The sequence below is a fragment of the Sphaerodactylus townsendi genome, linkage group LG03 (genome assembly GCF_021028975.2).
Source record: "Sphaerodactylus townsendi isolate TG3544 linkage group LG03, MPM_Stown_v2.3, whole genome shotgun sequence".
Classification (NCBI taxonomy): domain Eukaryota; kingdom Metazoa; phylum Chordata; class Lepidosauria; order Squamata; family Sphaerodactylidae; genus Sphaerodactylus; species Sphaerodactylus townsendi.
Genome location: NC_059427.1, coordinates 22976254 through 22989142, shown reverse-complemented (window position 1 = coordinate 22989142; position 12889 = coordinate 22976254).

Below are 12889 nucleotides of genomic sequence, written 5' to 3'. Positions count from 1 at the left end.
TGTATGAACATCATGAAAAGCTATGGCTGGTTTTAAAGGAAAAAGAGGTGTCAAAGCATGTGATTGTTTTGATGCTCAACTTGTACTCTAGACAAGAGGCTACTGTTGGGATAGAACAGGGGAGAAACAGAATGGTTTCCAGGTGGCAAAGGTGTTCAACAAGGATGTGTTTTATCTCCCTATCTCCTCAATCTGTATGCAAACATATAAAGAAAGCTGGATTTAGATTTAGATGAAAGCGGAGCAAAGATTGGAGGAAGGAATATTAACATTCGAGATATGCCGATAACACTGAAAAATAGCAAAGACTTGAAACGACTACTGATGAAAGTTAAAGGATGTGTTTTATCTCCCTATCTCTTCAATCTGTATGCAATCTGTATGCAAGCAGGACTGCAGCTGAGCACCAAGAAGGCAAAAGTACTGGAGAATTACTCAGCTTTAGGATGAACCATGAGGAAATTGAAATTGTTGAACACTTTCTGTTTCTTGGCTCCATCCTCAACCAAATGGAAGATTGCAACCAGTGGTGTACCCCGTGGGGGGGGGGCACAAGAGGGGTTCTTTTGGCCACCTGCCCCCTCCCTCCCCTCAGGCCAGGAAGGTAGCCCGAGACATAAAAGCCTGTGCCTCACTGCCTGCCACCACCACCATCTCCTCCTCCTCCTCCTGTGCCCTACCCACAAGCCACCTACCCACTTGCTTGCTGTCCGGCCCACTCACTGCCTGCCCAGCCCGCCCGGCACACCCACTCACCGCCCAGCCTGTCCACCCTCTTGGCAAAGGGGCCAGGAACCTCTGTCAGAACCAAGCCTCACACCTCATGACCAGAAGCCCTGGCTGTTGTATCTGGGCCACCTCTCCTCTCCAGATGTGCAATTTTTTTAGCAACTTCCCACCTTTCCAGCTCAGGTGGGGAGGAGGAGGAAAGCCTAAGGCCGGCATCTGCACCTCCACCTCCACGCCTCCCCCCGCCTGTTTGGCCCAAATGCTTTGAACAGATAGAGGTGCAACTTACAGGGGGAGGGCACTATTTGAGGGGGACCCGAGGGTACAATATCTGTACTTGCCCCAGGTGCCATTTTCTTCAGGTACACCACTGACTCCAACTGATACCTGCTACAAAAATGAAACAATTATTTTTGTTATTATTGTATACTAAATATTTACTAGTTAGACATAATTAATGTTCGTTAGGACTGTTGAACATGACTCCGTTGTGTACGTGACTGCTGGTGGCTTCCAGAAGCTATCAGATGAGACGCACCTCTCCCCCAGCAGCAAGAATCAGTAATTCACACAACCAAGAAATCAGAAGAAGATTGAAACTGGGAAGGGCAGCCATGAAGGAGCTAGGAAAGATCCTAAGGATGTGTCACTGGCAACCAAGATCAGGTTAATTCATGCCATAGTATTCCCCGTTATTATGTATGGGTGGGAAAGCTGGACAGCGAAGAAAGCTGATCGGAAGAAAGTGGATTCCCTTGAAATATAGCGTTGGAAGAAAATATTACAGATACCACGGGCCACCACAAAAAAAAAAAAAACCAGCAGATAGGTGGGCTCTAGATGAAATGAAGATTTCTGTCTGGTGACTGACTGGAGTTCAAGGGAAAGCAGAGAGCTGAAGTTGGAACTCTATGAGTTTATCCCAAAGGGAAACAGAAGAATCCTGCCTGATCAACCCAAGGTGACCTTCTTGGGTGTCTGAGTGCATAAGAGAAAAGGTCTTCATCAAGGCTAAGGTGACCAGATTTTCACCTTTTTAAAGCGGGACACCATTGGGGGGGCATGCGCGCACGCAGTCGCAGGAGCGCACTGCCTTCTGGGGCGCTCCCCTGTTTCCCCAGAAGGCAGTGCAGCAGCGCGGGAGGCTGCCACACTGCCAAACCCCTGTTTCCCGCGCTGTCACAGGGGAGCGCCCCAGAAGGCAGTGCGGCAGCCTCCCACGCTGCCGCACTGCCTTCTGGGGTGCTCCCGTTTCCCGCCCTGTGACAGGGCCTGTGACAGGGCGGGAAAAGGGGAACGCCCCAGAAGGCAGTGCGGCAGCCTTCCAAAAATCGGGACATTTAAAAAACCCCGCAGGACGCAGGACCAATTAGTCAAAAGCGGGACTGTCCCTCCAAAAGCGGGACGTCTGGTCACACTAATCAAGACCCAAGAGATGATTGTCCCAATTCTGCTTGGAGGGTCAGCCCCCCTACACAATTTGGAATTCCGGAGATGGAGCATAGGAATTTGAGAAGAACTGGAATTGGAATTTGAGAAGAACTGGAATCGGAATGTAAGAAGAATTGAACCGGAATTTAAGAAGAATTGAGTCGGAATTTTATCAATCCAGATACCGGCCCCACATAAACGTTGCGTGGTCACTTTGGCGCTGAACAGTTTAATGACCGCTGGGATATATTGTGCCCCAGCTGAATAAAAGAAATGACGAGTAATATTTGTTGTTGCTATGGGGAGGATCTATCCACCATTATCTGATGATATGTAATGCTTTGCATTCATTTTTCTGTTTTGTTCTCAGCAACATTCACAGTTATTCTGCATTGAACCCATAATTAATACCTTCATTGTTATACATTGCCAGTACATTTTTTTGTCTTATAGGTGAAAATAATGTCACGAACCACAGTAATGAGAAAAGTATTGCCTGTGAGTTAAGGCAGAATGACAGGTTACACATCAGTCAATGACACTTCAAAATGGTAATATTTGTTTTCACATCTGATGAGGTTGCAGTTAAATAGGGTCACGGTCGTGAAATTTCAAGCGACTGCCACTACATTATAATGTGCATTATACTTATGACCTGTGTTTTAAGTTGTATCCCAGAATGGTTTAATTCTTTGAATTGTTAGGGTTGCCAGCTTTAGATTGGAAAATATTTGGATATTGTGAAGGCGGAGCTAGAGGAGGGCGGGGTTTGGGGAAAAGGTGAAACTTCAATGGGGTATAATGCTACAGAATCCACCTTCCAGTCCCTGTTGCCTGGAGATCAACTGTAATCCCAGTCACCACTCAGAGGCTCGTTCCGCACATGCAGAATAATGCACTTTCAAACTGCTTTCAGTGCTCTTTGAAGCTGTGCGGAATAGCAAAATCCACTTGCAAACAGTTGTGAAAGTGTTTTGAAAACGCATTATTTTGCGTGTGCGGAAGGGGCCAGAGGTTGTCAACCCACATTATTATGCTGTTTTAGTACACATAGTCGCATGCTAACGGGGGTTGCCAACAGGTCTGAAGAGGAAGAAAAGTCCTAACATCACCACGGGCCTTTCCCCACTTACGTTTTGCAGCGAGCTACTCTGAGCGCGAGCGATTTCGGCCCCGGGGTTGTGTTCCTCACTGCCCCGCGCTCTGCGCTCTCTGCTCTCTGCGCTCTGCTCGCTCTGCGCGGGGCAGTCAGAAGGTGCCATTTCTTCAGCGTCAGAAATGACGCGCGCTGAAGGGACGTTAGAGCGCAGAGTCGGGGCGGCTGCGTTGTCGCCACCCGGACTCGTGGGGAGCACCGCTGGACCACGAGCTATTTGGGGGCAGTAGCGCGCAGCAAACGGTAGGTGGGGAAAGGGCCCTAGTAAGTAACTTCCCTTTAAACCACTATTAAAGGGGACTTTTTTCCCCTTTAAGCAGCTCACAACCCAGTGCATTGCCCTCTAATTTTATAATGCTGTTTTACTGCATAGTGACATGTAATATACTGCTCTGTTTGCATTGTTTTGGAGGCAAGAGGCCCATTTTGGATTTGAGCACTTTGAATAAACATCTGTGGGTGTATAAATTTCCTATATTAACTTTAACTGATATTATGCTATTGTTGAGTCTGGTTCACAGTACTTGATCTGCACGATGCATATTTTCATATCTCCATCTAACGTGTCTAGGGTTTACAACAGTTATGTTCTCCCAAGCCCTGGCCCAAAAACGAACTTAAGAGGCGAGAGGTAGAGTGAAATAAGAAGATTGTTTATTTGGCTGCAGCACCAATTTTTGGGGGGCAGAAGCAAAGTACACAATCAGATTTCAAGCTTTATATCATTTACAGAGTCATCCAGTGATGGTGCATGATAGCACCAGCAGTGAGGTCAGAGGAGACCCTCCTTGTAGCACTAATACATGTGAATCCCCCTTCATATGACCCATGATCAAAAAGGCCGCACCTTAGTACTTCCCCTGGATGGAGAAGTTTTACCTGACCCCAAATGGTGACCTATTTATTCCGGAGTCCAGGGGAATGTTTTGGCATAACAATGTACTGTCCTCATCCTTCAATTACTGATCAAAGCACATTGACATTGTTATAACTTTGCAAGAATGCGGTGGGTGATGACAGGATGTCTGTGATGTGTCAGTTATTCAAGGGAGCCTTGAGTGTGAATCTTCGCATCAGCTTTCCTTATAGCTCTAGCATCAGCTTTGCAGCAACGTTTGTTATGTTAACAGGGCTTTCTTGGGACTCTTTACAGCCGGGCCCAATGTATTGTTGTGCTGGATGGAAACCAGAGCCCCTCTCTGACAGGGGGAAAACACTTTAACATTATTCATTATTCTTTAGGCATCCTACCTAGAGTCTATTATATTTATTTGCTAATATCTATTGGAAAAACAAAGTGACTCTTCTGCAGTTAAGTACTACATGAGAGGAGGTGTCAGACAGTCAAGGGTGAAGTCCCTGGGAACCGTTCCAAGTTACAAGACAAAACTATAGTTTACATTTGCTAAAGCTACAATTTATGAACGGCTGGCACATTGCTAACTGCAAAAAAAAAACCCAATGAAGTTAATATTCTGCTACCCGTAAGCATTCCAGCAAGCAATTCAGAAAAAGCTGTCTTGTACATTCATAGAAAAACCGAGATTCATAAAAGAATCAAATAGTGCATTTGCGGTTGTCATTTCATCTTCAAAGATGACACCACACAACTACCCTCAATGAGGACATTACTTCAGAGTCAAGTGTTACCTGCTATGATGCCCTTCTTCTATCACAAAAGTGACCCAAATCTGTGCTCCAATGGGAACAATGACCCCCTCCCAGGTAGTTCTGCCTGTACAGGTGATTGAGGATGGTTATCAGTTTCCTCCCTCTCCCTCGGCTCTTACCACTCCAAGCAAGGTCTATCAGTTGAGTGCTCTGGTTTCTGGAAAGTGTAGGGGTGTTCAAAGTGAATTTTATTATATTTTTGGAATATTCCAGATGTGTGATGCATCCTATGGCTATGGGCAGGGGTGGATTAAAACAGCTGTTAGAACTTCCACAGTAGTAGCAAGTCATCCACTGGCTCTACAAGTGCCACTGGCAACAACAGAGAAGGAGGAAACGGAGGTATGCAGACCCTACAGCAAGAGCCGGCTTTCTCATATTATTCCACATATTTTAATGTGCTTCATGCAGGACCATCCTGGGCAGCCAAAGAACAGCCAGCCCATTAGCTGGTCTACAGAAGTAGCAGAAGGTGATACCACTCCAGATAGGGTTTCCGTTTCAGCCCTTAAGCCAAAGGAGCAAGGAACCCTTTCCTCCACAAGCCAGAGGAGGAATGGAGAGACTTCCCAGCTAATAAGCCACAGCCGCAGTTTAAAGAATAAAAAGATTTTATTTCTCAAACTAGCATAGGTCTTGTCAGCACCAGGAGAGCTGCCCCGAACTGCTGAGAGTCCGGAGTTTTTAAGGGGTTTCAACCGGTTACATCAAAGCAAACGCCATATACATTTCAAATTGCCATACGTCAAACAACTTTAGGAGTTCCCAAACATCCAGGATGTTCCCAAACAATGTAAGCTGTAAATGTAAAACTATCTGCTTATCTGCATCCTGGTTGCTACATTCCTGCATTGATATCAGCATGTTGATGGTGCTTCCGTATTCTAGCTGTCAGACCATTCAGTCCTACAGTGTGGGCAAGAGGTGTCAGACATCGGAGTTGGTTACAGATGTAGGGGCATTCAGGAGTTGATATCTTTCTTGCAGCTATGTGTAAATACATTTGCTAGGCAAAAGGGGCGCCTTTGGGTCTGCCGGATATATGCTGATATAGTAGCTAAAGCTATTAGCAAAAGAATGTGACTTGTGACCAGAGGTGGGATCCAGCAGGTTCTCACAGGTTCCCGAGAGAAGGTTACTAATTATTTGTGTGTGCTGAGAGGGAGTTACTAATTGGTGATTTTACCACATGATTTTTGCCTTAGTTACACCCCTCCTCTCAGCAGTAGTGCGCAGAACTTGAAGCAGTCTAGCAGGAGGTGCACCGGCTTGCGTGGCAGCCTGCGCCTGCGTGCATTCGTTTCCTGGCCAAGGACCGGCGCAGCGTCCTTGCCACAGCCCCGCCCAGGAATGCCCCGCCCCCGAAATGCCCAGCCACACCCCCGTCGTGCCCCTCCCAGCCCCATTGGCTCTACACCACAGTTTGAATCCCACCACCATGGGAACCTGTTACTAAAATTTTTGGATCCCACCACTGCTTGTGACCTACGTGACATCCCTGCTTCTGGGTGCATGGTGGTCATATACCAGATCTTTAATCCTAAAATTCAGTTTCTACCTCTGGGGTACTGTTCACAAAGGGAAGGCAGGGTTTGTCTGTGGCCTCTGTCTCCCTCTCTGCACATTCTTCACAGAGCCGTTGCAGGGACATGAGTAAGTGCCACAGCGATTTGCGTTTGATGGCATGCCCTTTTTGTCCCTGCAAACACAGCCCCCACCTGTAACAGTGAATGTTGTGAACAGGGGACAATAGAGAGTGGAAGCTGGAATGTCCCTTCTCCAGGACATAGAAAGAATGGACTCTAAATATAGTAAACGGGAAAAGGAACTTAACAAACTAAATAAAAAAATACGGGCAGGCACAACCTAGGTAGAGTGAAACTGGGTTTCATGAGGATGTTTGGAGTGTGTTTCACTGCTCTTGTAAATAATTTTCTTTTAAGGCTGACTATTATTTCGGGGGGGGGGGGAGGATTCTCCTGGTATTCTTGTACGTAGTTGTATGGGCGGATTCTTTGCACTGGCTTGGTGGGGGTGTTTGGACTTGTTTTTGCGTGCTTGGGGGTTACAACGGAATGTCAATTTTTAGTTCACTTGAAGTCATTTTTATTAATGACGTGACAGTGCTGCAAAATCTTAAATTTATAAACAAATAAATTTATACACAAACACTGCAGCAGAAGGGCAACCTCTGGGGGACTCCTTGCAAGAGGCCCAGTAGGCCGGAGACAGCTTGGGGAAATACGGCACAAGCCCTAAGTAGGAGGGTCTGGGAGAGGAATTCTAAAAACTTGGAGGGAAAATGGCAGGCCAGGGAAGGGGAGGGAAAACAGTCCATTGGCAGTCACTAAAAGGGCTTGGGATACATTGGGAACATCCCATTCCAGGTATTCCTTTATCTTGGCCAAGACATGCTACATCTGCTTGTGAATGACTGCTGCACTAAAAGAACTGCAGACATAGCAAAGTTTTTGGCAACAGCTGTATCAACAACTGCGTACTCCTGTTGATCACCTTATAACCTTTTCTATTGTTGTTATTGTCAGTCTGATTATTGTTTTATCCCGTGCCGAATGAATGAATGAATGAATGAATGAATGAATGAATGAATGAATGAATGAATGAATGAATGAATGAATGAATGAATTCCTTTATCTGGCCTGCCTTGAGGCAGATTTGCCTCAAGTCTTGTCCTCAAGTCTTGAGGTAAGCGGATACCAAGGAGAGAAGGAACCAGGATAAAGGAATACCCACCCACCCCATCCTTGTTGCTAAGACAGTTCCCAGTGGCATACTGGAAAAGGAGAAGACAGAAGGTGTGTCCCCACTCTGGACTCCAGCCCCAACTGGCAAAGTCTGACAAGACAAATTGGGAACCACAAACTCTATTGCAAGGGTGTGCTGTGGAAGCAGTCAAGCACCTCTGATGGACTGATTTATTTATGATATTTATAGACTAGACTGCCTTTCTCATTTGGACTCAAGGTGGATTTACACAGAGTGTCAATACTATCGATGGATGGAACATTCAATAGGCAGTGAAACAAGATTAAGATTGTAGAACCAACCAGTAGTCTAAAAATGACTGAAGCACAATGTAAGTATTAACATGACACATTAAATGATGCAAACTTTTCATAGTGACATCCTGGTTTCAGCAGTACAGATTACAATCCCTAATAATTTATCCAAATAACTTTGTAAATCATTTAGCGCAGAGCAACTCTATTACCTGCACAGAAAAGCCCTCTTGAATAATTCAGTTTTGCGTAGTCTGCAGAAAGCCAGGGGGGCGAGAGCTTTCCTAACCTCCTCAGGCTGAATTACCTTGCTGTTCATGGCAAACAGGATGGGACTTGGTGGATCTTGCAGAATATCCTGCATGGTTGCTTGATTGCCAGTTTCAGGTACCTCCTTTGTATTGAGAAAAGCAATGTGAGAAGTAGGGAAACTAACAGAATGGCACAACATAATGTGCTATCAGTCACAGACCGGGAAAGGGATTTGGGCGTCTTAGTTGATAGTTCCACAGAAATGTCAATTCAGTGCATGGCAGCTGTGAAAAAGGCAAACTCAATGCTGGGGTAAATAGGAAAGGAACTGATAATAAAACTGCAAAGAATGTCATGCCCTTATATAAAGCAGTGGTGCGACCGCACTTGGAGTAGTGTGAAGAGATAGAAAAAGTGCAGAGAAGGGCAACAAGGATGATTGAGGAATTGAAGCACCTTTCTTATGAGGAGTGGCTGCAGCGTTTGGGACTCTTTAGTTTGGAGAGGAGACCTATGAGGGGGGTATGATTGAATATACAATTATGCATGGGGTAGAAAATGTTGATAGAGAGAAATTTTTCTCTCTTTCTCACAATACTAAAATTAGGGGGCATACATTGACAATGCTGTGGGGGGGAATTAGGAATAATAAAAGGAAACATTTCTTCACGCAACACGTGATTGGTGTTTGGAACATGCTGTGAGATTGCAAATGCCTTGGCAGACCAGGCACTCGGCGGCAGCAGCAGGCCATTGATTTCACATCCTGCATGTGAGCTCCCAAAGGCACTTGGTGGGCCACTGCGAGTAGCAGAGGGCTGGACTAGATGGACTCTGATCTGATCCAGCAGGCTCTTTCTTATGTAATAATAATAATAAGAGTTTTGGATTTATATCCCCCCTTTCTCTCCTGCAGGAGACTCAAAGGGGCTGACAATCTCCTTGCCCTTCCCCCCTCACAACAAACACCCTGTGAGGTAGGTGGGGCTGAGAGAGCTCCGAGAAGCTGTGACTAGCCCAAGGTCACCCAGCTGGCATGTGTGGGAGTGTACAGGCTAATCTGAATTCCCCAGATAAGCCTCCACAGCTCAGGCGGCAGAGCTGAGAATCAAACCCGGTTCCTCCAGATTAGATACACGAGCCCTTAACCTCCTACGCCACTGCATGTGCTTTAGAGGGCTTGGTTGGGAAGAAAAAAACCCAGCAGTAGATGCACAGCGATCCTGTGGTCTGTGTGACAGAAGCTTTCTCCTGCATGGGAATCCCACCCCCCCAAAAGCCCCCACCAGAGCACAATTGTGGAAAAGACAACAGGCCCTGGAGTTATAAAGACAGCGAGTCAAGTAAATATTCATCCTATGCTGTTGTTATAACAGTTTCATTTTGGAGAAAAGGCATTCGCATAAACAAATTCACTTAAATCTCAGCAGCTTTACAGCAATATGTAGATTTAGCACTACTGCAATATAAACGTTACAAAAAATTAAATTAAAAAAATCCTGCACAAGAGGACAGAGAATGAAAACAAATAGGCCAGGATAGCTGATAAATATGCCCTAAAGAAGAAAACATAATTTGTTTTCTGCTAATGTGGGAAAGGTAGTTTGCTGGGAAGCAACGGTGGGCAGTCACACCTGGAGCCTTTGCAGATGAGAAAGTATCAAGCCTCCTGGTGCCTGAGATGGTGACATTCTGGCTCAGAGGGAAGCCAGAAGAAATTTTCCCCACTGGATCTGGGTGGGCTGCCTGCCCCTGGGATTATACTTGCAGAAAAGGTGAAGCAGCCAGGATAGGGACTTAAGGAGTGGAAAGAAGGACTTGGGTCGGGAAAGCAGCCCCAGCACCTAGGTGCAAGTAGGCAGAAGCAATAAGAGGTGAACCAACCAGGCTAGCAAGTACCAGTTAGCATGGGAGCTGGCGCTATAAAGGAGCAATGAAAGCACAACTGTGATGTTTTGTCAGTGTGGGCCAGCATTTACCTCCATGGAAAGGAGCTGTCCACCATGGCAGTGTGGGAGATGAAGTCCCTGGGGACTCCACAGTTTCTCCGAAGGCCTCACCTTGAACAGTATGGTGAACAGTAGTGGCTAAGAGCAGGTGTACTGTAATCTGGAGGAACCGGGTTTGATTTCCCGCTCTGCTGCCTGAGCTGTGGAGGCTTATCTGGGGAATTCAGATTAGCTTGTACATTCCAACACACGCCAGCTGGGTGACCTTGGGCTCGTCACAGTTCTTCTGAGCTCCCTCAGCCCCTCCCACCTCACAGGGTGTTTATTGTCAGGGGGGAAGGGGAAGGAGTTTGTGAGCCCCTTTGAGTCTCCTATAGGAGAAAAAGAGATGATACAAATCCAACTCTTCTTCTTCTTCTTCTTCTTCTTCTTCTTCTTCTTCTTCTTCTTCTTCTTCTTCTTCTTCTTCTTCTTCTTCTTCTTCTTCTTCTTCTTCTTCTTCTTCTTCTTCTTCTCAGATGAGTTATTTTTGACATGCTTTTGCATGTGTTGGTCCTAAAGAGGCTAGAGTACCACCCCCGCCCCCCTCCTTTCATCTTTTTCATGCTTAGCTTAAATTCAAGGGGGTAGCCATATGGGTCTGAAGCAGCAGAAAAACACTTGAGTCCAGTGGCACCTTTAAGCCCAACAAAGATCAACTAGCATAGGGCACAATAAAAAGAGTTACAAACAGATTTAGGAACTGTATGGCATTAGCATGCATAGGGTGTTAAGAATCTGGTCTCTCTCTATTGAGTCCTGGTGTTTCCAATGCTAGTTTGCTGCCCTTCACAGGTTTCACCATCTACGTTAATCCAGTGTTACTGAACACTCAATTATGTGTGTATATTGGTTCTAACTAGCCCTTCCAGGCAACACCCTCCACCTATATGTATTCGGTTTCAGTGTATCTGAAGAAGAGTGCATGCTCAGGAAAGCTTACACCAAGAATAAAACTTTGTTGATCTTAAAGGTGCCACTGGGTGCAAAGATTATCTTAGGTTCCAGGATTGCTTTATTGAAGAGCTGAATGGCCTATGGGGAGAAAAAGGTGAGATCTTTAACACTTTCCTTTCCTGGCATTTTCTTCCTACCTCTGACTGGGTTTTAATCAGCTGGGGGAAACTTACATGCGTATGCACAATGTGAGTAAAAGCAAGTCAGGGGTGGCATCTTTAAGACAGCCAGAAAGGGTTAAAGTTTCCTTCTCTTCCCTCCAGCATTCTCCGCCCTGATGTAGAAATTTGCAAAAGAAAAAAAAAGTTATTTAACATAAAAGCAGAAGAAATCATAACATGTAGTTGAACCCTCATCCCATCTGCTTGCTAGGTGACCTGAGGCCCAGCTCACAGGGTTGTTGTTAAAATGAAGGGAAGTAAGTCACACAAGGTTCTAGGGGAATGAGCATGATGAAAATGTGACCAAGAATCCATAGTCCAAGGAATTCTTGGGATGGGCCCGCAACACAAAAAATTATAAAATCCCAGGGTATGAGTCCTCACACCTCAGTCTTAGTAGCTGCCACCAGCCCCTTTTGACTAGCCACAGCCAGAGGCCAAGGGGAAAACTTTCAACCTTCCTGGGATTAAAGTCAAGAAAGTCACCCCTGCAAGGCAGATTACTTGCAGTGTGAGTTTCACAAAACCGTTAACTTGGTAGGTACAGCCACATAGGTCCAAGCCATAGTTAGAAGCCGCCTGAAGACAAAAAACCTCCACAAAATATAAATCAAATGATTTATTAAAGTTCTGTAAGAATGTTATTAAAATGATCAGTGAGCAATGAGGATTAAAATAACAAAGGCTAAATCAAAAGGATTAACTACCCAGCAATAACATTAGTTCAGATTAGCAGATGTCACCCGTCCAGCTGAAATCCTCCCGCACTCAAAGTCTACTCTTTCCAAGTGTCAGCGTAGACAGCCTGCCTGATCCCATAAGATGGGTACAAAATCAAAAGGTCCACAGCATCAAGAGAAAACCTAAAAATAAAAATGCTAAACTTTATAGTCAAGGATCTGAGTTGGCCTGAGCTTAATCAGATCCATCGTTGGTGATGTCAGTTAACTAAAAAACCCCTTTTACTACCCTGTTTCCCCGAAAATAAGACATACTCTGAAAATAAGACATAGTAGAGGTTTTGCTGAAGTGCTAAATATAAAGCATCCCCCAAAAGTAAGACGTAGCAAAGTTTTTGTTTGGAAGCATGCCTGTTGAACAGAACACCAGAGCATGCAGCTGTGGAGCGGAAAAATAAGACATCCCCTGAAAATAAGACATAGCACATATTTGGGAGCAAAAATTAATATAAGACACTGTCTTATTTTTGGGGAAACATGGTAATTATGTGACCCATGGGCAGGGTCAGAGGGGGTTGGGATGATGAGGGCTTATCTGCTGCTAAACTCGCCCAGTTCTTGCAGGTATTGGGACTCATGATTTCATCTTTGCTAACTGGATGGAATGTGACTCCCCCCACACCCTTCTTGGCCTTGAAGACTAGAGTAGAGTCAAGGCAGAAACTGCCTCCTCCCAGCACCTGGACTCTTATCTCAGTTGCAAAAGATCACATTGCTGAATCACAAGCAGCAGCACAGTTACTTTCCAACTTTTCCTTTCCTTCTGCAGGCCTGAGAAAGTAGG